Source organism: Euprymna scolopes, chromosome 11 (genome assembly GCF_053919585.1).
Source record: "Euprymna scolopes isolate OS-2025 chromosome 11, ASM5391958v1, whole genome shotgun sequence".
Classification (NCBI taxonomy): Eukaryota; Metazoa; Mollusca; class Cephalopoda; order Sepiida; family Sepiolidae; genus Euprymna; species Euprymna scolopes.
In genome coordinates, this window is record NC_136492.1 from 21,334,447 (window position 1) to 21,354,666 (window position 20,220).

The 20,220-nt window shown below is 34.1% G+C and overlaps 1 protein-coding gene and 1 pseudogene across 1 annotated transcript in view; both read right to left on the bottom strand.

Annotated features, from left to right (window-relative positions):
• The window catches only part of LOC145287800 (diphosphoinositol polyphosphate phosphohydrolase 1-like), a 567,419-nt gene that overhangs the window by 499,342 nt on the left and 47,857 nt on the right, over positions 1 to 20,220 (bottom strand). The gene's annotated exons all lie outside the window — the stretch shown is intronic.
• Positions 16,232 to 16,352, bottom strand: LOC145288336 (U2 spliceosomal RNA; annotated as a pseudogene).

The window sequence follows — 20,220 nt, forward strand, 5'->3', positions numbered from 1 at the left end:
ATCCTTAAGTATTCTTACAGGGCTTGATAATTATAATTAAATAATTATTCATTTTTACCTACAGAAACTAGTCTTTCATGCTTATGCAATCATCAGTGTAGGGTAATAATTCATGCCGCTCATAAGATTCCAACTCAGCAGCTAGGAAGCCACCTTTTTATCCATATATATATATATATATATATATATATATATATATATATATATATATATATATATATATATAATTAGTGATGGGACTACTCCAATGTATTTCCCTGATTCTGATACAATTACTGATTCTGTTCGAAATTCCTGATTCTGATATAATTACCCATTACAATTTTTTTCAATTTCTGAATATAGAGCTGTTTACCGCAAAAACCATTAAATATGTACAAATAATTTCCTAAACATAAAAATACACTTATGGAGATATAAAAATTTTAGTTTTACTGTTAGTTTAAAATGAATAAATATTTATCATTTCATCATTAATAGGAGTCATGGAACAGTAAATTTTAACCAAAATCAAATAAATAAAAACAATAAAAGAACGTTTTGGATATCGGAAAACAGCCACAAATTTTTTCGATTCCGATACCCGAACAAGTTTTGATTTTTTTTTTATTCCAATTAATCGTTCCAACACTTATATATGTATATATATATATATATATATATATATATATATATATATATATATATACAGGGTGAGCCAAAAGTAGTTTGACAATGTTGTAAACCTTCCTACTTGAGGAAGGGACACTATTGATATACAACCCATTGGATTTACTTGCAGATAAAACATCATAAAAAATTCCAAAAATTCGGATACAAATTTTTCTACTCTTAAAAGAAAAACAGATCAAGTTAAATTATATTTGTTTTAATTGTTGAATGTCCTGGAGATAGGTAGCCAGGGCCATTTTTATTGAGGCCGGATAGCTGACCCTAGTTGGTCTATCATAAGAGAGCCACTTCCACAGGTAAGAAGCTTTACACCATTGTCCACATACTTTTGGCTCAATCTGTATATATCTATTATATCTATAAAAGTGAGAGTGTGGGAGAGAGGGCAACTCAACCTATATACTCAAAGAATTCTTGATCTACAGACTTAAAATTTGGCATATAGGGTGTAGAAAACTTTTTAATCGGCTTTCATGAGGAAAAAAAAAAAGGGATGCTAAGGGAGTCAAAATTGAAAAATTTGTACGTGGGGATCATCAGGTTTTTATCTGTTTGTCAACTGTTTCCCGACTGCGCATGCATAAATTGTTCACATGGCAGCTCCCTCATGTTAAAAATAAATAGGTTTGAAAACACTTCTTTAAGGATCATGGCAAGCTGACCTAATGGCTATCGTACTTGACTCCCTGTCTTTAGGTTTTGGTTTCGATCTCAGCCAGAATATATATATATATATATATATATATATATATATATATATATATATATATACTTACAAGAAGTGAACTGTTTAAAACAAAATCAAAAAAAAACATAATACTCGCATGTACAGGTCTCAGTTTCTGCATGAATTAAAATATAACATTTTGCATATTTTATGACCGGGCAACGCCGGGCGGCCTGCTAGCATATACATACACACATAAATAAATACACATTGATCTTTATTATTGAGTAAAAGGCTATTACATTTGAGACAGTGGTTTTTAAAAACTAAACATCACGGACAGAAGTTATCAGTTCCCATTTCGAAAGTATTCTTTTTCAAGTCAGGAAGTTTGGGAAGGAAGAAAAGAAAAAAAGACAAAGAAATACTTTATTTTATTTATCTTTAACTTTTTGTTTATGCAGCAGAGATCACAAGTGCAGCCACAAGTGAAACATGGATTACGTCATAAGCGAGCGGGGAGGAGGATGAGCAGAGAGAGGGTATTGTATGTACTTTCAGTCTGTCTGATATGCGGGTGATGAAAAGATAGAAAATGAAAGCTAACAAATACTATGGGGAAATCCCTACATCAGTGGGGGTTCCCAACCACTGTGCCGCGGAATGATAACTGGTGTGCCGCGAAGAGGTAATAGCTACAAGCCATTTAATTTCTTTTTTTTTTTTTTTTTTTTATTAAAACCATTTAATTTATTAATCATGATGGCACCGCTCAATTCCAACTCAAAGTAAAAAATGCTATCAAAATATGCAATTATCAACTTCGTACCTATGTGAACTGGGATTTTCTTACCTAAACATTAAAAAGAAGTAAAAGATTTAAAAATATCACATTCGTTCACATATTGCAGCAGTAGTTAAAAAACACCAGGCACAACTGTCTCACTGACATTCACCGTTTATTATTTTATAGGATATATTGAATTGTGTGAATAAAAATTCTTATATATAATCCTCTTTGTTTTTTTTATTCTATTGCAAAAAAAAGTAGTAAATAATTTTTTATGATAGGTGTGCCGTGTGAATTTAAATAAACTCAATAGTGTACCGCCATGTAAAAAAGGTTGAGAACCAGTGTCTTACATAAATGAAAACGGTGTCAAGACAGAATTAAATCTCTTTTCAAAAAGAAAAAAAAAAAAAAAAAAAATGCCCTCACGGATCGAAGATGTCATATTCAAAAAATTACGTAAATTGATCATGGGAAAATCAACTTTTATGATTAAGCGATATGTAGGGTTTTGATTCAACATGTTTTATAAATATTACATGCGACTGGGGATTGCTTATGAATTGAATATTCCCTCGACACTTCCTCCTTCGAAAGAAGCTGGTTCAACCCGCCTCGGTGAACAGTTTCGTATGTATTTTGCAGGAGTCAATTAAAATAATAGTTGGTCTAGCGACTTCCATCAATTTTCTGTTTTAATATCTCAGCTCCTTACTTCAATAGCTTCTTTCCAAGAACTGCAACGTTGTGGAACTCTCTTCCTGCTGACTGTTTTCCTCCTACCTACAGTTTTTATCTTTTAAAAACTAAGGTCAATAGGCATTTCCTGTCTTTGCGATAATCATTCTTCATTCTTGTTGGCTCCTTACATCAAGTGGCTTCATGACTTGTCTTGAGCGATTTTTATAATATATATATATATATATATATATATATACATACACATACACTAGAAGTTGTACCCACCGTTGCCCCCGATGTTAAATTCCTTTTAAAAAAATGAAGTAGAAAGAAACAGACTCGTACCTGCAAGTATTATATTTTTGGTTCAACCGTTTACTTGTAATTATTAAATAAATTTATTAAGTTTTCCACATGTCTGATTACCCTATATACCAAATTAATAGTCTGTAGATCAAAAATTCGTTGAATATATAGGTTCAGAAGTGTCCTCACACACACATACACACATTCTCATTTTTATAAATATACTAGCAGGCCACCCAACATTACTCGGTTGTAAAATACGTATAAATATTATATTTTAATTAGTGTAGAATTCTTATTGTATTAGGTAGGTATTAAACATAACGTGAAATTCCTTTTAAAAAAAAAAATGAATAAAAAAAATATATATAATGTATATAAAAAAATGGAAAGAAACTAAGACATGTGCTTGTGAGTATTGCCTTTTCAAAACAGTTAATCGAAACCAAAACCTAAAGTCAGTGAGTCAAGTACGATAACCATTACGCCAGCTTGACACAGACTTTTAAAGTGTTTTCAAACCACATCATACTTAATATAAGGAAGCTGCACTTACGCAGTCGCGAAACAGTTGAAAACAGATAGAAGTCCGGTGGCCTCCCATGTACCAATTTTTCAATATTGACCACTTACAGCTCCTTTTTCCGGATGAAAACAGATTAAAAAGTTCCCCACATGTCTGAATACTCTATATACCAATTTTCAAGTCTGTAGATAAAAAATTTATTGAGTATATATGTTGATACACACACACACACACACACACACACACACACATTCTCACTCTTATAGATATACTAGCAGGCTGCTCAGCATTGTTCAGTCGTAAAATATGCTTAAATATGATAATTAAATTAATGCAGATTTCGTATTTATTATTATATTATATTGGAACTAATATATAGCAATGATTTAAAAAGTTAAAAAAAGGGGAAAAAGAAAGTGACTCGTGCGCCACCACCGAGAACCGAAACCAAAACGTTTAGCTTATGATTTACTTTTCCCTTTGATGTTAATGCCTGAGCTATGAAGACATGTTTGCTGCAAGACTAAAAACTAAAACCTGAACCAATAGCTATTACGTTACGCATGCATATTCGTAATACCGTCGTTCGACCTTCACCTGGCAAATTCCATATCTTTAATTTTCACATTTCTGCAGATTTTCCCCGGCTAAAACCCAAATATAAAGTTTTACATGAGTTCAAATACCCTATATATTAAGTTTCATGGTTAAACCAAAAACTGACAGACGAGTTTGTTAGGCAAAAGTTTTTAAATAAATATATACGTATACATAGATATATATAGAAAGAGGTTTGTGTTTACTATAAGCTTTTTATGCAAATATTATCCAAGTATAAATCATGTAGAATATCTGCATGAATATAATTACACGTAATAGTTAACTAAAGATGATCATACCGTTAGAAAACCGAAAAAACTAATAGGAAATTAATTAAAATGACTGTTTAAAAGAAAATGCAAATTAGCTAGATTTTTTGCAATTGAATGCAATTTCACGACTTCTATATAACACAGTTGTATTTTCTTTTTAAATAAATAGAAAAAAAGGATTTTTAATATGAATATCAACACACAAAAAAAATTAATTTATAGGAGTATAGAAGATAGATAGATAGATAGATAGATAAGGCTTAGAAAAAATATGTTGATTAAGTGGCTTTAGTAAATTTAATTTTTAAAACTCACTGTCTGTCTGTCTCCATATTTTCAAACTATCTCTTCCAAAACTAAAAATGGCAGAGCGGCGCTAGGGGTCTCAAATGATTGGATTTTTTTATGAACCGTTCTTTCATGGGTTTTTAGTCGGTTAAAATAATTTTTAAGCGGTTAAAAACGGGTCAAAATACAATAAAAATCGTAATACATTTTGTATATTCATCTTAGTTTATATGCGTGTCACATTAGTATAGTGGTAACATCACCAGCTTTGAATGCTACAGTTTTGCTTTCGGTTTTGATTCTAGCTGATGGCACCAAAATACTTTTTTTTTAACTTTTGAAATCACGACTATAATATATGTGAAATCTGGACAAATTAACAAAATCATATTTAAGCGTATTTTACAATCGCCCCCCCCCATTAGTATATTGATATATAATCGTAAATACATAAAAAATTAATGCGTATTTGAATTAAATGCATAAATGTTACTTTATAATGAGTTAATTTCTTCCCAAGGAACTTAATTAAAAAGTAATTCCAATTTGAAGAATTAATTTCACTTTATAATAATTTAAGGAACTTGATATTTTAATGACATTCGGCCCATATATAACAAAGCAATGTTCTTCATCAGTGTTGGTTGTTTTCAGTTTATCAAATGCTAAATCCAGTAATTTTGTAAACAGTTTTTATGCTTCAAGTTCTTTCATAATATTTGGTTTGGTTGCTTGGTCTTACGACGTATCAACCATTTTCAGATCATTTAATGGCAACACTAGTAATTTTGGAGAAAGGTTTTATTCTTTAAGTTCTCTAGAGCTTCAGATATTTATTCATGGTGTTTTTGTTTTTGTTTCTTCTTTTTCTTTTTTTTTCTTTTTTTTTTTTTTTACAGCGTATCAACCCTTTTGGGGTTATTTAATTCAAATCCAGTGATTTTGGAAAATGTTTTTTTATGTTTCAACTGGTTTTTATCTTTAAATTCATGAGGTTTGGTCTGGCTGTTTTGTTAAAGAAATTGTTGATTTACTTTGCAAAACATGATTGAGTTTTGTAAAAAGAAAAAAAAAATAACATCAATGGTTGGTACATTTCTGATCAGGATTGATTGTTTTTGTTTCACGGCATATCAACCCTTTTTAGGTCATTTAATGCCGAATCCAGTAATTTTGAAGAAAAAGTTTTTAATAGAATATATGTTTTTTTTTTATTAAATCAATTTCTATTTAACCCATACTTGAGACCCTAACAGGTACTACCACTCCGGGTCAGAGTAGACCTGGGAGCAATGGCAATTAAGGGGTGGCTCCACACTCCCCAAAGCCCACAAGCTGGGCCTCACCATCAGATATAGTTTAAGGTCATATCCAGGACCTTTTTGATCAAGAAGCTTGTACCTTCAAATAGCCTGATCTGGTGGCACCAATGGTACTCATGAAATTGCTACAGTTGTTTCTCCCATCTACTGCTGCCATGATTAAAAATATTTCCAATTTATGGATTTCCGGTATGAACACAGACCCCACAATATTACTAAACCACCTTTGTTGAAACTGAAATAGTAATTTAGTTAATGTAGTTTCAGAACATGGTTATGGGGATGAGGTCTATATCCAAAACCTCGTAAGAGTTTGAAATATTTTCATTCTATGGACATCCGGTACAAACACATACTCACAATATTACAATACTGTAACGCTATTTCTAGTGCCAAGCAACGCTGGATTGCCTTGCTGGGCAAACTCTGAATCAGGTTATGAGTTGATATTTTGTAAAGAGTCTCAAGGAAACAATGGGATATTTTTCCTTACAGAGATATCAGAAAGGTGAACGTCTCAATAGTAAATGGAAATGATAATTGTGGACAAATCTGGTGGGTAAAATTAAACTTTGACAAATTTATTTATTTATGAAAAATACAAAAATAAATAAGGCAGTAGGCCATTCAAAGTATTGGGGAGGAAGAGATCTATGGTCATCCTTGTCACTATAACTTATATGCCTATCATTTTCTTAGCTAGAATCTGCAATCACCATCATTCCACAGATTGTCCAACTTAATATACTAGACACTGCCAAAAATGGCCGAAAAATCAAGTTGTTGTTTTTTAAAACGAAATTACATTTATTAAAATCCATTATTTCTGAGTAACTTTATTTTTCCAGAAAGATAAAACCCTGAATTTTATCATATAGAAAGCAGAATAATGTAAAACTTTTTCTACTATTTTTAATTAAATTTTAAATGTTAAAATTTCCCCCAAAGTTAACAATTGACATTTTTTGTCTTTTACAAAAACACGTATATAAATAGTTAAAAAAAAAAAAGAAAAAAAAAAGAAAAAAAAAGGCTTTTGAAAGAATTAATTTGTTTATTTCTTGTCTAACAAAGATTTAGGGTGATTTTCTATGAGAATATACAAAAATATTATAATATAAGTACCTGGATGTCAAATAATTCCACTTATTCATATAGGCAACCAGTTACTTTACGTCGATTTAAGACAATGTTTACATGTGTACTTGATAAAAAGCAAACTACTGAAGACCAAACAGGCCAAAAAAAACTCATTTTTCAGTGACGAAAATTTCTGAGGCTGGCCAGTACCAGATGGGTAACCATTTTTATGAGTTTGGTTTTTAATGTGTATGTGTGTGGAGGTCAGGCTCCCCAAAATGGGGGGGGGGGGGTAATTTAAAGCAGAATAAAAAAAATTATTTCAGCGCGTTTGGTCCACCGTAGTCGAAAGGCAGTAAACCTTTTCAAATGGGATCGAAAAAATGATATTTTTAACACAAAGGGCACAATATTCATCGATTTTTTTTTGTATAGATTCTTCAAAGCATTCCCTGTTTAATAATGGTCATGCATTATTCGGCTCGCTAAAAAAAAATTGTTAATTTACTTATCAAAGATTTTAAAATGGCTTTTTTTTTTGTATAAATATTTAAAAAAATTTTTTTTTTTGTTTTGCTTAACTTTAATTATTTTATTTAACATAATCACCAAATTTCACACTTCAAAACTCAAAAGCGGAATTATTAAACACGTCAAAATAACGTATGCAAACAAGTTAAAAAAATTTTTTTTAATCTATAATTCTGTCTCTTACAACAAGACAATATGTTTTATTCAGTTTCAGATGATTATTTTAAGCATATTTGGAACCCCCCTCAAAACAAGGGGGGGGAGGGGTTGTAAGCAAAAATATATATATAAATATCGTTTACGAAAAATAAGTACACTGTCATGAAGTTCATTATTCTTTTAATAATCGCTGAAAATTTCGTATTGATTGGATAATTACCTGATTTTTGGTAGATTTTTAAAAAGATGGTCCGTCAAAAAGTACTTACCTGTCCTCCCCCCGTTTTGGTGGTGCCTATAATATACCGCTGCTATTTAATCGCTTCCTACGAGAACAAAATGTGACACAAGATTGCTTTCAATGTGGGAGGGAAAACCAGCTCTCCAAAAAAAGGGCACTTTGGAATTAGGCAAAAATAAAAATTGCCTTAGTATGTAAGAATTTCCCCTGCATTGACTATTGACCAATTAACTTAAGTGTAGCATCAGAACAGATACTACACTGTGAAAAAATATTTATTTATGAAAAATACAATGAATTAGGTACTAGGCCATTCAAAGTGTTGGGGAGGAGGAGGGGGGGGGTCTATGGCCACCTTGATACTGTACCTTTATTTTCCTAGCTAGAATCTTCACTCACCATAATACCACATTAATTCCAGGGATCGTCCTACTTAATATTTCTAAATCGATTTTTTTTTTTAAATTAAATATGAACATGAATAAATAAATCGTTTTTATTAAAATAATTTAACTAGCGTGGGGTGGGAAAAAAACAGATGTTAGTAATACCCTCCCAACTAAATGGTAGACTATTCACTATTTTTCGGCTTGATGGAAACCGAAAACAAGAAATGGGGCTGAAATCTAGATGCGGGGGGGGGGTAGGCTGGGGGAGTTGGGGAGTATGTGATGTCCTTTCAAGACATCTAAAGCTGAAGACTAAAAAAGTGTATTTTAGTGGGTCTTTTGCATTCAACACAGCAACAGTAGAACATTTTTTTCAATTATTTTTATCACATCCCATCGTTAAAAGATGAATGGCGATAATGCATCGTTTTTTTTATATGGGGAGGTAACTCTGGACAAACACATATGCAAATTCACCATAAGTAAATTTACCAGAGGTTGGGTATCACCTCACCTCCCCTCCCTGCTGCACCGAGAGGCAGTAAAGCTCAACAGTCAGTGTAATCATCTAACGAGAAAAACCTCAAAACTCGATTGTCTTACATTGAAATCTAAGATTTTTCTTTTGTAAAAAAAAAAAAAAAAAAAAAAAAAAAAAAGCGCAAGATGTGAGACAAAAATGAGTGGTTATGCAGATGCTGCTGTCTGCCATAAATCAGAATTAGCGTAAAAATAAATAAATAAATAGATAAAAAAAAAAAAAAGCCTGACAACAATTTCATGCCTTAGAACAGATACGCAAGAATAGCCCGCTAAATATTCATTATGTTATAATCATCTTGAATATGATTCGCACAACGTTTAGGTTCAACTGACTCTAAAGTCTTCAAATCGGAGGATGATCCCAAGAAAGTGATGACCCCCCCACAAAAAAAAAAAACCGCCACTCATGAAATCGTTAATAGAATTCACAATCCTTTTTGTTGATTATCTCCCCTTTTGCAGATTGACTGTTTGGAGTATGTAAAGCTAGATATCTATGGCAATCAATTTGCATGAGATAGCATTATCTATCTCTACTATTATATAAAAGGAACTTTGTGTGTATATCTGAGTTTGTTCCCTGTGAACTCCGAAACGGCTGGGACAATTTTTATGAAACTTCACACAAATGTGCTTTATGTATCTGGCAGTATTCTTAGATAGGTTTCATATTGTAATCTCTTCAATAAGTATCGATAATTGAAAAAATCCAATGAAAACAGGAACAGGCGAGTTTGACCAAAGTTAACACCTTATACAGCCGAACATCACAAGTTCATTTGAGAAGTTTTATTACCATATAAGCAGAAAGGTTCAACATAAAATTAACAGTAGGTTCTTTGTTATGACAGACATGTTCAAAACTAACGTTTCTGTTCAAAGCACAATTGAACCACGCTACTTGACTTTTTCATTTTAAACTTAAATCCAAACCATTATCACCGCATAAGCAGAAAGGCCAGGCATATAAAAATCAACAGCAAGTTCTTTGATATGACAGGGGTGTGTTCAAAATGAATGTTTTTGTTTAGAGCACAATTGAACCAAGATACTTGGCTTTTGTGTTTTAAATTTTAATTTATGCCATTATACATAACAATAATTTTATAAAATCAACAGTAGGTTCTCTACAGTGCAATGTAGAATACCATGTATTGCAGACGAAATCACTGCATAGATGCTTGTGAAGCTTCCTCCCGGTGCACTGCAATGGGTTCCTAACTAAAACAGGCAATCTATCGGCTTGATTGAAAAATGGTTGATTTCACCGATTTTGATAACAATAAAAATACAGTAGAACTTCGGGATACGGTGGCCCTAGGATATGTTGTTTTTTTTTTTCAGGTTACAATGTGGAATAAAATGTTTTTCCAACCCTTGGTTACGGTATTTGCCCCATCTTATGGCGTTATTCATAATGTTATTTGATTATATACATGTGTATTATATATTGTACTGTATTTTGTGACTAATTTTTAATGCCGTATCCCGGGGTTCTACTGTATAGGAATGTGAAACCTTCATTGATCATCATTCAATCCCGGGCAACATCGGATTTCCCTGGTAGTTAGTTCTCTACTTCTTGGTTCAGTGTATTGCTTGTATCTTGAGTCCCACAGTGAGCAAGACCTACAAAAAAGTTAAATGTCGATCAGTCTCTGATATCTAACAAACGAATGGACCAAGGGACACAAGTCTTCAACAATCACTGCCCTGTACCAAAAACTCGTTATCCCAACAGGGAATAAGCTTACAATGGAAACTGACTAGAATTGAGAGCCAAGCTAATTACCAAACTAATGGATTAAATAGGCAAAATACACCTATTTACATCGAGCCGAAAATGTCATTAACTTGTTAGAAAAAAACAATCATTTTTATAAGTATGTGATTTTCCCAGATTTCTGTCTGCCATGGAGAGAGAGAGAGAGAGAGCTTATAACAGAAACTAACTAGAAATGAGCTAAAAAAAAAAAAAAAAAGAAGCCAAATGTTGATCAGCCTGTAACTGACTTCAACTTGAAGAGACAAAACGAATCAAGAATCAAGAGATACAAGTCTTCAACAAACACCACCCTCAATGAACAGGACCTTCAACGAAGACCACCTGCAATTAACACCAGTTTCCCAGCAGGGAGCAAGTTTACAAAGGAAACTCACAAGAACTGAGCATCAAATTAGTCACTAGACCAACTCCCTGAATAAATAAAACTCCTGATTGCTTTGGGGTTCTGCCTGGTACAGGCATTGACAGCTATGACTCTCCATCTATCTTTTTTCCTCGAGGCATATATGAATTCATTGTTGCTCATCATTTTTGATGTTGTCCAACTATTCAGACTGTCAACGTATGTTTCTCACTGTCATCTTCTGCATCTATCCACAATCTTTCCCGTCAAACTAATCTGTTCTATTCCGCTTTTTCTGTAGATATAGTCCATGAATCTTTTTCGTACTGTTCTTATTAAAAGACCTTTCTGTGTTTGCCATTTCTAATACTTCTTGATTTGTTTTCTTTTCTGTCCAGGATATCTTCAAAATTCTCCTCAGAAACCAAGTTTCAGTTGCCTCCAGTCTCTTCCTCATGCTGTTTGTAATTGTCCAGCACCCATAACTGTATAAAAGAACAGACCAAACATATGTTTAGAGTATTCTGAATTTGGTGTCTATTTTAATGTTTCTGTTTGTCATGATTGATGACAGTCTCTTTTGAGGCGACTTTGGCTTATATTAAGCCTAAAATGTCATTGCTTGATCAGCAAAAAAAATCATAACCACAGAGCTCAGTTTGTTGTTCCGAATGTCTGTCTCTAACTGCATGGTTTTGATAACAACTATCATGGTTGTGGCATTCATTCCTGAACACTGGCTGACCAGGCACTGTGATCCAAAGCTGTTTCTTTTATGAATACAAGTCATTTACAATTCCAACGACAGACACCATAAAGGAGAGGGCCCACAACATTTCTTCTAGCCTGATGGTGGATCAATGACTTCACAGATAAAGTCACCTAGGTGTCATCAAAGGACGTAGCTGAACCAACGAAGAGGTTTGGTAAGTTGAGATTTTTTGAAGGAATAGATATAGGGTTAGGAGACCACTTGTGAATTCCAAACTCCTTCGTAACTCACTCAAATGAGTCCACCACACACAACGATCACATGGAACAGAGATACATCAGCCAAAATATGAGAGCAGTACTCCATACATGGTCTGTTAGTAGGTTGGTAGAGATAGAAAATAGCCTCAGGTGTGAGAAAATGTTTAGTGTGAAAGAAAGATCTAACTTAACGACTTTTTGGCATAATAGTTAGAGTGTTAGTTTAGGAGTTGGGAGATTGGGTTTCAGTCAAGTCATATCAAAGGGGAAAAAATGGTGCTTGTTTAAACTAGCTAACCAGCCACTGTGATCCAAGGCTGTTTCTTTTATGAATACACGTCATTTGTAGTTCCAACGATGGACTCCATAAAGGTGAAGGCTCAGAATCAGTTCAACATATCCTGCTTCACTGTCCTGAGCTAGGTTTTGAGTTTACCACCACAACGTTTCTTCCAACCTGGTGGTGAAGCTGGATCGATGACTTCACAGATGAAGTCATCTGGGTGTCATCAAAGAGTCTGGATGAACCAACAATGGCATTTGGAAAGAAGAGATTTTTGGAGGGAGTTGATCTTGCAGTGGGTGCAAATTATACTGTTGTGGGGTAAATTGATGTCAGCAGACACAGAGATGCAGCATAGGCAGAGATAGTTGAATACCTCCATTTTGCATAGGTCACTTGCCAGCATAGGTGAAGTCTTGTATCCATAAAGGAGAATGGTGTAGATAAGGGCCTGATAGATTCTAACTTTGGTGTTATTTTATTTCTTTTTGAGATCAGAACCATGATCAAAGTTGACAATAGGCGGTGTAAGCATTGCTGATGCGGTTGAGGATGTCTTCCTCCCCTTGGTGATGATGGAACCAAGATATTTGAACAGATCGATCTCTTCATGGGTTTGTGTTGAGGGAAACCAGTTCTTTTTCATGTGGAAGAAGAACTACCATCAGTAACTGTTTTATTGGTATTTATCTTCATGCCGATCTTCGAAGCATGTCAATGGCCAATTGAAAGTCAGCAAAGCTGTCACCCAATATGGCAACATCATCAGCCTAGTAGAGACCCGATATTTGTACACCATGACTTAGAGTTACACCATGAAAGTTGGTCAGGGCATTCGATGTGATCCAGTCAATGGCATAATTGAAGAGGGTAGGTAAGAGAACACATTCTTTTCGGACTATCCCCTTTTCACTGCAGATGCAGCACGCTCTGACTTGTGTAGGCATCCATCATCACTGGATATAGATAGAAATTTATTGTTCAGATCGGATCCACTACACAATACTGCAGCCGTGTTTCAACTCGCGTGAGCAGCCATTATCATTGGAGAGCGAGGAGGAGGGACAATTTATTGTTCATATTAGCTTGACTACACCATAGCTGGTAGAACATACTTTCGCACAATCTGGATTTTAAATCTTATCTTGTCATTTGCTATTTGGTACTGTGGATTGATTTGCAAATAGGAACTGATGTATAACTTTGCTTATATGTTGTTAATATATTATGGTCCATGTTGTCCAAAGAGAATGTGCATGATACTATGGACGTCCCCACCACGCCCAAAACCCAAACCTCCGATAGGAATATATTCTTTAGTAGAGCGAAAGTATAGAAAGTGAGATTAGTAAAAAGATGATAGGGGACACACAAATGTTTTTGAACTCTCAAGATAAGTCACCGCACGCTCGGTAGGCAGTTTCTGAATAGTAAGCTGTTTTTGTTATTTTTGAATAGTCAGCTATATTTGTTAGAAAAACAAATTTTTATAAAAAAAAAAAAAAAAAATCATTTTATATTTTATTACATGTACGAGGCGTCTTCAATAAGGTTCCAGACTTTTTTGTAAGCACATTTTTATTGACAATACATACATGAAACTTTAGTCCCCTTCGAAGTGATCTCCTCCACCTGCAATGCACTTGCTGTTGATAGGGAAAGCATGAAAGTCGTCAGTTTCTATTAATCCGGTGTAGCAATAACTAAGACAAAAGACCGAACATAGGACTTCTGATTTTGAGTCAATAAATTTAGGAGTCAGAGTTAGTTTGAAACAGTTGACGATGGTTCGCAAAGCGGAGATCCCCCCCCCCAGAGAGAGATTGGAATCCAAGTTGGACTAGAGCAAATGAGGAGATGAACTGATCAACAAACTGACAAACATGCCATGCCTTGATAGACGGCTATCAATAGACAACGTTTGGCGGTCCTTTATCACACACATTCAGAGCACAACTAATTTATACACAATACATTTTCTCTTGTGAGTTGTTCTATTTTACTTTTATAATTGACACAGCCAGAATGAGAACTAAAAAAGACATGAAGATTAATAGAAAACCATGGCAACAGCATTGGGACACTTGTTGAAGAGGACGTATAGTTCGACACATGTATAGGATAGGTAGTAGTTTAATTAGACTTAAACTAAGCTCAGTAAACAATTATATTGGTAAGACTAGGATGCTGTTTACGGCCAAGGAACTTGAGATGGAAAAGTAAACCTCGGTTCATAGTTTGGATAACTTTCAACAAGGCCTCCTTTCCTCCTTGAGTCATTGGTGGCCAAAAAGCACTTGTCAATCTCATAGCAGAACTTCTAATTGTTTAAACTGTAATGTTATAGCCTTTGTTCTTATGGACACCTGCCAGGGTCTTCCGCGCACAGAGTTATTAAGCTGGAGATAGGGAAGAGAGTGAGAAATGAAGCTGGTTCAAACCAAAAAAAAAAAAAAAAAAAAGAGTTAAAATTTTCCAACCATGTGTAGCCAAGTGTATTTTGGCTTCTTCCTACATTGGTAGCATTCTTTGCAATTCATAACATACAGAAGCACCTGGCATTGCCCGGGAGGAATCGTTTTAAAATATGAACAGATATCTTGTGCGTTTGTTTTGTTTGTTTGCACAGTACAAAACGTACTTAACTTTATAGATTTCAACATTACTATGTATACTACTACTACTACTATTACTACTAATGATAATAGTAACTAGCAGGACCTGTGGAAATTCCACAGGAGATTTATTCATATGTAATATATTGATGTTGAAATTGTTACTACTTTACTCATATCATGTTTAATGTTTGTGCAAAATTTCAAAAATTTCAAGGTATAGTTATTGAGAAAAATGCAGACGGACAAACAGACAAGGATTAATTTACAGGTCCACCCTCTTTTTGTCGGGGGAGGGGGGACCAAAAAATGATTATATTTTTCTGTAATATTCTCACCCACGTTGACCTAAGCACGTCCTTCTTTATTCAACAGAAGAAAGGGAGTCCTCTTCCATCATGATAATACTCGTCCTCACACAGCACTACTGACCAAAAATCTAGAAGAATTTGGTTGGGAAATCTTGCCCCATTCTTCATATTCTCCTAACCTAGTTCCCTTGTATTATCATTTTTGAGGATTACAAAACCATCTTGTTGGCCTTTGTTTACCATCACAAGAGGAGATTGAATACAAGTTAGATTCATATTTCGCATCAAAAGCTGAAGCAAGCAAAGAATTAATAAGCTCGTTGACGGATGGGACCAAGTTACAGATAGCAAAGGCCGTTATTGTTATAAAGAAAGATATTTAAAAACAATTTTTCATTTTCAAGATGAAATTTTAAATTGGCAAAAACTTTTGCACCGATCAGATAATTTAATTCCTCGCAGAAAATATTTTTACCAGTTCAGAATTATTTTTATATGGATGCCATCTTTAAAAAAAAAATTTAAAAAAACGGAGTTACTTCCATTTGTAAAAAAGATTGGCATAGTTTTTACAAGGCCGATAGCCATTAGTCGCGTGCTCTCATGTAATGAATGAATGCGTGAATGTAGAAATGACATGAAATTCTTAAAAATAAATAAAATGATCGAAAAATGGATTGAAATGACTTAAATAAATAAAAAGTAAATGACTTAGAATGACTTTAATGAACTTAAGGATGAATTGAATGACTTTAAGAATGACTTGAAAGCTTAAAAAATAACTGGAATCCTTCAAAAACAACTTGAATAACCTGGAGAATGACTTGAATGGCTTTGAAACTGACTGGTTGTAAAGTGGGTGATCATTTTACATTTAATTAATACACTTTATATCACAAAGTTACAAACATAAGTACAGCATGTAGTAAGAACAGATACTACACTTTGATCTTGGCCAAAAGGCCAAGAAAAGCTGTATTTATTTGCTCCCCCACCGAGCAAATTAGGTACAAGTCCATTAAAAATTATGTATGCAAATTAGGTACAAGTACATTAAAAATTATGTGAGGAGTGAAGGGGAAATGGGGACCAACTCCCCGGGGAGTAGGGGAGCTGGATAGTGACAATTGGTATGAAGGGTTGCCCCTACATTGACCAAGGTCTTATATGTGAGGTATCCCCCATATATGGTCTTTGCTTGCAGTATCTGCCGGAACAGATACTACACTTTGAGATATTAATTTTTTTATTCACAGGAAAAAAAATACAATTGGGAAAATGAACAAAAAACTTAGGCACAAGGCCAACTCAAAAAGAAGGGCGAGGTTAGTTGATCCATCTCGTCTCTGTTGTAAATTTTAAATGATTTTTCTCTCGGCCAGCCTCTTTTATCATGATTACCCCTTTAAATTTGTATTCATGTGTGTGTGGTGGGGGGGGGGAGTTCCTACTTAAGCCCAATTTTAAAACATTTTTTATTTATATCAAAAAATACAAAAAAGATAATATACACTTTGATCTTGGCCAAAAGGCCAAGAAAAGCTTAAAAAGCTAAGAACAGCATCTATTAACAACAGACCTTTGATCTTAACCAAAAAGGCCAAGCACAAAAGTGTTACGGACAGACCGACCGACGGAGTGACTTATAGAGTCGCTTCTACGTGACTAAAAATAAATAAACAAATCAAGCAATTCAAAGCGCTACAATAAAAAAATGGTTTTATCATATTATTTCTTCATACTACTGTTCTCATCTTGACGGTCATTTTCTGCAAGGACAGTGGTTACAGTACTTGGAAAAATTCACTTGCAAAAGTGACATTCTTCTGAAGGTTGAAGGTTCAATCCTCACTGTGGTCGACCAAAAATACAATTGCTAATTACTTAGGATTTCTATCTAGTCATGGCTGACGAAATGAGAACACGCTACCCCAGTTCCGTTCAAAATTCTATGCAGAGTCAAAGTTCGATAGAAAAAATTCCCAAATTCGACAAGATACACTCGAAGAAGGTTGAAGGTTACATTGACTGAAAAAGTTGTGAAAATGACACTCAAGATGAGAGTAGTAATTTGAGAAATCCAAATAATACAAATAACTAAACCTAATCTAAAGAATTATTATACGCAGTGGTTTTATCTATTAACGCATTTTTGTTATGAAATGGAAAAGGAGATGCATGAAACCTTTAATACTTTTTAGTCGATTGTCTGTCTTTGACAATCAAACAGCAGAGACTTGGCTATTTTTGAGTAGAGAATGACCTTGCATCTATCAGGCTTAAGTGTAGTTCTGGGTAATCCTAGAAGGTCCACTTTTTCAGGTCGTTGCCGTCTGTCTTTTGGGTGGAGCTTACTGCCTAAGGCGCTCTTACTGGGGAATACAGACACAGGGCTACCCAGGCAATTTTTGAAAAGCCAGAGTGCCCCTCTTTTAGAGGTGTTGGCCAGACTCTTTCCACCTTCCAACATTGTGCCACATTTTCCTATAATGGGAAGGAAGTAAATACTAACTCCACCAGACCAGATGAATTCCTGGAATCTTGCAAAATTTAAAAAAGATCACAATAAGAATAATTACATGGAAGAGGAAACTACTGTATTAGCTCCGAGAGGTGAGATATTCATTGAACACTTGGATATCTGTGTATATCATATAGAAATCAAGTGTTTTTGCTAGGAAGAAATCCCCTTCATTTCAGAGAACTACCTGAAGTAAAATGTAAACAAAAAAATATATTTATAAAACGTTAGGTATATATGTTTATGTATTTCTATGTATAGGATTCATTTCTAAACTAATTAATCAATCATGAATCATACATGCTAGGCGTAAGGGTGAATAATGTGGGTTTAATTTAGTTTAATGTAAGGAGGGAGTGAAAGCCCTTAATGACAATTCAGATTTTTCTGAAATTTTAATAAATATTAGATATCGATTAATAAATATTCCCCAAATTTAAAATTCTTTTGCATATTTTGAAAGGTTATTTAGGGGGCATAATATCGACACAAACTAATTAAAATATTTCAGATTTGCATGAAAGTTAATTTATAGTTATTAGACACAAATTAAGCAAAATTCATTGAATTTCAATTTTTTTAAATTGAAGAGTTCTCAAGTTTTGAAACATTTGTTTGAATCAGAATCATAAAATAGATTTTAAAATAGATTGAATAAAGATTCTAGAAATAAGGTTTAGTAGTATTATATTTTGATTCTAATTTGCATAGCAGACCATAAAAGTGGTACAAAATTGTTCTCTATGAGAAATTTTGCCTGTCCTAGGATAGGTATTTTTCTAGTGTGTGTGTGTGTGTTAATTTTAGTGCCAAGAAGAGACCCCTTGGTTTTTGAGAACAAAAAAAGATTTTATTTATGTCTATAGCAGAGACATTTTGTGATGAACTGTATTATTCATTCTGTCTTAAAGTCATCATTGACATCTTTTTGCCAAACTGATCACTCCAAAGCCATCCTTTCCAAGTTCTTTATGTTCATGCTAAGGGTTTTTCAGATTGACAACGCACACACATTAGAAAGATCTACATCATTCCAGTAATTATAGGAGCAACCGAACTCATGAAAAAGAACTTAAAAAAACTAACTGGCAAATATACCATATGAACCAAGTGCAAGAGAGATATAAACAATTGCACTTAAAGGGACGGTTAGAATCTTGAAAAGATATCTCGGTTGGAATGTATGAGATAGTGGACAAATTTCTGGCATCCGGTAGGATGCCATATATCTAGCAAGAACAAAATAAGTTGAAAAAAAATATATATTATACCCGGTGAACCAAGTGCAAGAAAGATCGAAACAATTGCACTTAAAGGAAAGGTTTGAATCCCACAAAGCTCTCTCGGTTGGAGTTTCTGGAATAACAGGTGAATATGTGATATCTAGTAGGATGCTCCATCTCCAGTAAAAATAAAGAAAACAGAAATTTTTCGGGAGCGGGGGGGGTGAGAAAGATGCAAAATATTTCGTGTCAATCATTCAAGTCTTGGCTATGTATAGAATTCACTTTATCCACATCTCAATGACAATGCCACCGGCTGCAAGCTGTTGTTAGCAAGTTCATTCCTTTCGTTTCATTTAACAAATATCAACTCTACGAAACACTGACTAAAAGTCAATGAATCTAGAAAACTATAGCTTGTAAATCCGACACGACTTAACAGGTTGCAATACGCGCGTGCGTGTGCGCATGCGTGCGTGCGTGTCTCTGTCTCTTTCTTTCAAATGAGCTGGGATTTATTGATCTCGCCTCGAAAGAGTAGAATATGAAACCAAATAACATTTTCTTTATGCATGCCCTTATATTCACATGAAGTGTCCAAAACATCAACGATTCGCCCCAAATCTATATTACATGTAGTGTGCTAAAGGGGTGGGGGTACACCCTGGAGGTAAAATAACAATTCTTATAAACTTCACTATGACTGATTGTGCAGACATTTCATTGCAAGTGATAAATGTCTAAGGACATTAGTATATTTCATTATATATATAAATATATATATATATATATATATATATATATATATATATATAAGACAGAGAGAGATGTCTCTGTTCAGTCTCAAGAGACAATGGACACCCCTGTAAGAGTAGCTGTAATTGTGAGGCAAGGGCTGTGCAATCCCAACTGCACCTCCCCTGGATCGGCACTGCTTGGGTCCAGTAGCAAGAAGAGGCCCAAGACTGGCTGGAAACAATGCCAAGATAAATGAAGAGCACATACAGTACCTGGAATTCCTAAATGGTCATCCATTTTAGTACTGACCAGGCTGAACGTTGCTTAACTTCGGTGATCTGACGGAAACTTGTATGTCAAC